The following is a 5,553-nucleotide window of genomic DNA, read 5'->3' as shown; positions in this document are numbered from 1 at the left end:
CTTCCGTGAATAGATGACCTCTTCGATCAACTCCAAGGAGCCAGTTTCTTCTCCAAGATAGACCTTCGATCAGGGTACCATCAGCTACGAGTTCATGAGATTGATGTTTCCAAAACAGCTTTCAGGACTCGATATGGACAGTACGAGTTCGTAGTGATGCCCTTTGGTCTAACCAACACACTGGCGGTGTTCATGGACCTGATGAACCGGGTGTGTCGTCCTTATCTGGACAAGTTTGTCATTGTGTTCATTGATGACATACTCGTCTATTCCCGAAGCGAAGAAGATCACAAACAACACTTAAGGCTAGTGTTGGAAACCCTTTGATCCGAGAAGTTGTACGCGAAATTTTCCAAATGCGAGTTTTGGATTCAGAAGGTAACTTTCCTCGGTCATGTAGTAAGCGAGGAGGGTATTCATGTCGTTCCTTCCAAAATAAAGGCGATAGAGAATTGGTCAACACCGAAGACACCCACAGAAATCCGGCAATTCTTGGGTCTTGCTGGCTATTATCGAAGATTCATCCAGAACTTTTCCAGAATCGCCAAACCCTTAACCACTCTAACACAAAAAGGTGTACCCTTTTGTTGGAGTGATAAACAAGAAACTGCATTCCAAACACTGAAGAAAGCCTTGTGCAGCGCGCCTGTTCCGTCCCTACCCGAAGGGACAGAGGACTTCGTTGTCTACTGTGATGCGTCTAATCAAGGATTAGGTTGTGTGCTTATGCAAAGGGGAAAAGTAATTGCTTATGCCTCTAGACAGTTGAAAGCACACGAGGTCAACAATACCACACACGACTTGGAGCTAGGAGCCGTAGTCTTTGCATTGAAGATTTGGAGACACTACCTCTACAGAACCAAATGCACGATCTTCACCGATCACAAGAGCCTGCAACACATCTTTGACCAGAAAGACTTGAACATGAGACAACGGCGATGGGTAGAACTACTCATTGATTATGAGTGTGAAATCCGTTACCATCCCGGCAAGGCCAATGTGGTAGCAGATGCCCTTAGCTGAAAGGAGAGTGCAGGCCGCAAGGTGAAGAACCAGACGATGACTATCCATTCCAATTTACCCATGCAAATCCGAGAAGCCCAATTAGAAGCCCTCAGACCCGAGAACGTGTCGACCGAAGCCTTGAGAGGAATGGAAAAGAAACTTGAGATCAGAGGTGACGGAGTCCACTGTTTCATGGATCGGATCTGGATTCCTAAGTCCGGAGGATTAAGAGAGATAGTTATCGAAGAAGCAGACAGAACCAATTACTCTGTTCACCCGGGCTCTAACAAGATGTACCTGGATCTCAAGAAACAATACTGGTGGCCAAACATGAAAGCTGAGATAGCTACGTTCGTGGTGTCTGACTTGCGCCAAAGTAAACGTTGAGCACCAGAAACCCTCGGGTCTGCTCCAGCAACCCGAGATACCCGAATGAAAATGGGAGATGATTACCATGGATTTCATCACCAAACTACCCAAGTGTCCGAGTGGGTATGATACCATTTGGGTAATTGTCGATCATTTAACAAAGTCTGCTCACTTCATTCCGATCAAAGAATCAGACAAGATGGAAAGACTCGATGAAACAGAAGTATCCGCAACTCTTTCCAGATCCATGATTTGTAATTTGTCTTGTATCTTGTCTTGAATTTCGGGATGAAATTCCCTCTAACGGGGGGATAATGTAACCACCCGAAATTCCATATCACTTCTTGTAACTCAAATTGTAATCCAATTCAATCAACCAAACGCCGTTTCCAAATCCGTTTCCGATTTCATCGTTAAATTAAGTCATTAACATATATCGACCTAAAATGACTTAATGGGTGTCTTAATGCCATTTGAAATCATTCTAACACCCCAAAATAGTTATCGGAATGATTCTAGAATCGACCATATCGGGTTACGGCAATTTGGTCGGGTGCGACCAAAAGCCCCGCCTAACGCTGGTATCGGGTAGAATTCCGCTGTGTCCAATTCCCAAACACTATATAAAGGACTCAAAGATTCCATTTGAAGCTTTTGGCCATCATTCCTTAATAACTCTCCAACCTCTCTCCTCATCCATAATCAAAGGTCCAAAAACAAAGATTTAAGGCTCCAAATCAAAGAGGTAACATCCCTAACTTGTTATCTAACCTCTTTAGCCTTCAAATTGATGTTTAATTTGAGATTTAGGACCTTGAACATGTGTTTACAGCCAAGGATCAAGCTTGGGCCGTAAACACTTTAAAATGGGGTTTTTAAGTCAATTAACCCTTCCAAATCATTGTTGGGACTTAGATACGACTTTGAGACTTACAAATCGGGACTTGAAACATTTAAAACATGAACTTTGAAGGACAAAAGAGAGTTTACGGTCAAGGCATGTGCTTGAGCCATAAACTCCTCAAACATAGGGAGTAAACACCTTTTAACATGTTAGAATGCCTTGAAACTCAACCAATAGCCTTGGAATAAATCAGAGAACTATCTAAAATTAGTTTGGGGGCCTTAAACATAACAAAACACGAGATTTAGGAGTTTATGGCCATATCACATACTCTTAGGCCGTAAACTCATAAAAGCGTGCCAAATGATGCCCTTAAACCATCCCAAGGCTTGGAGAAATTGCTAGAATCACATGTGATTGCTCTAAGTGCTTCAAAACAATTTCTCTTGACCATAGGAGAGTTTACGGCCATAAACTCCAATTTTAAAGCCGTGAACTCCCTTTTGAATGGTATAAGTTCCATTAAATCATTCCAAGGCATTTTTGAAGTTCATTCCAACATTCCCTTGTTCATTTAAGCCATTTTAGCACTCAAAACCACCCAAACATGAGTTCATGGCCGTGAACTCATGTATGCATGGGTTTTGTGGCAGTAAACTCCATAATATGTTTACTCTTGGGGAGTAAACTCAAATCCCAAGTCCCTAATACCATATCACATCCGTAGATGTCACCCGGGTCACTCCAAACGCTCGTTTTGAGGTGTTTAACCTCGTTGGAGTGTAATGTTCCATATAGTTAGTGATTGTAAATCTAATTAGTTATATATGGACATTATTACATTTTACATAGGGACATCGCGAGTAATCAAGCCCCAAACACTCGTCTAGTGTCCGAAACCGTCGCATTTCCGAGTCTGGTGAGTTCATACCCCTACCTTTTTCACTGTTTTTAACTGTTTTCAGGGGGAACACAAGCAAAGTACACGGGTTTCTTGTACTCAAAAATTTGTTTTCGTGTGTGTATTTCACATATTACATGCTTTCAATACTGATTGATACATCTGTTAACCATTCGAACATGCGGATCACGTAAACATTTATTTGTGAAATGGGTTTTATGATGTGCTAAGTTTACGTAAGTATCCATGAAGAGTTAGCCCACATGAGATCTGGAACATAACCTAAGTGTTTGGATTAGGGTTTACCCATGACTCTTGGAATCCTACAATATATATGTGTTATCCTTTACCTAAAATCGACCCTAAGAGTTCTAGGAAGAGAGAAAGTCGATTTTAGAGTGTCTAATCATTCTCTCTCTCAAAGTCCTCATTTGTTGATGGTGTTTGTGAACCATTTAAGGCATCACACTTGAGGTGCTAAGCTCTTGAAAGGCCAAAACTACAAGCTACGATAAAGAGGTATTATTCTAACTAGTTTTATGATTCATGTACCAAAATTGTATGCTAGTTGTAAGCTTCATGCTTTGGAAATTTTATTGCATGTATAACTAGAGAAAACTTAGATCCAAATTTATTAGAGTTGTATGTGCACCATAGAAATGTTATAGTACACAAAAACCCAACAGTGGTATCAGAGGCATGAGTAGTTTTTTGTTATATAGTTGCATTTGGAAATTGTTCAAAGTTGAAAAAATTGAAAATGACCTTCTGCCAGGCTGAACTCGCCGAGTCCATTGATGAACTCGACGAATCCAAATCCTGCCTCGATGACTTGCACTGGCAGATGGCTGATTTTTGGGTTTTTTGGCCAATATTGGATTCGGATCACTACCACAAACTGTTTTGTATCATAAAATCTATTTTATCTGATATGGTAGTGATGATACTCATCCAATGAAAAGATAATTGTCAAAGTTTTAAGATAATTGTTGGTTATATGATAAACAAAGTTACTTGTAAATTGTTGATACAAATTATCTTGCCTTATGAGTTAAATTAGATCAATCCTAGATTATATGATAATTCTATTTCTTAAATTGATCTAATTTTTTTAATGAGATCCATAACTTGTCTTCAAGTCATGGAACATGAAAGGTCTCATCCATTAAAATGACATTAAACTGATAAGTGATGGAAATGAAAATATTTTCAAGAGTTACAAAACTTGCCCTCAAGTTTTGGAATTTGAAAAGTTTAGTTAAAAGGTTTTAGTTTGTAATATTGAATTCTAAAACATCTAGTAATTGAAAGTTTTCAAAAGATGCGTCCCTTGGGTTCATAACTAAAAAAATAATTAAATAGTTTTAATTTTGAAAAAATTAATAAGCTAGATGCCTTGAATAGTTCAATTACACGTTATGGAAATTATTAAATTAATTAAAGTGTTTAATTAAAAGAGAAGTTTAATAAATCCATAATGACATGGTTTAAGTTTAATTAAATTAAGATTATAATTTATTAATAGATTAAATCATCTAGTATTTTAAAAGTTTAAAATACACCCTTATACCATATAAAACTAAAAAGTTTAATATATTATATGTATAAGTAAAAGATCAGTCTTACCGTTAGTAGGCCTCATTCACGAAGCCGGTCTATAAGGGGGTAAAAGGTTACTACCTATAAAATGGTGGTTTAATAGGTGTCCATTCTCACCGACCGCTTCCTTGACTGGTGGAGGGTCGCTAGCCAAACGAGTAGAATAGGACATTAGTTCTCATTAAAAGTATAATGAAAATACAAAGTAACTAAACACTTACAAATTCTCAATCTTAGTTACTTAGGAAAAATGTGAATTTGGTGCTAACCCATGAAATTGCTCTTTGCATCTTGTTAAGTCGTTAGTGGAGCGTGTGTGGTTAACCGGCACACTAATCTGGGACCGACAATGTATGGAAAATGGTAGCTTGATGTTAATCATGGATCAATAGAGCGTGTGTGGTTAACTGGCACATTGAGTGGATGATTGGTAACATTAAGTGTGCCAAGCTAATTTGCATGGTTTTTCACACCTTGTTTGTGATCCTCAACATCCCAGTCACAAAATTGAAGGGCATAATCGAGATTAAACATGCCATTGAAAAGTTCAATGAATATTAAAAGAATCAAGGAATTTCAATTCATTTAAAACATAATAATCAATTTCGTTTTTTATGGTGGAAATTGGTAAATCGTCATTCACCTACCTTCAAATATTTTACAATTGAATTACGGCATCCTCTTCTGAATTTTAGAATATTGTGTTGGATCCTAGCCTTAATATTTCATTTGGGTGTTTTATTAACGACTTAAATTATGACAACCCAAAATTTCTATCTGTATAAACCCTGCATTCCAATCTAGTCAAACTTACTTTTGCCAACTTTTAGCACTG

This window comes from Lactuca sativa, chromosome 5 (assembly GCF_002870075.4).
Source record: "Lactuca sativa cultivar Salinas chromosome 5, Lsat_Salinas_v11, whole genome shotgun sequence".
NCBI lineage: Eukaryota > Viridiplantae > Streptophyta > Magnoliopsida > Asterales > Asteraceae > Lactuca > Lactuca sativa.
Note: the sequence above shows the minus strand (reverse complement) of the source record.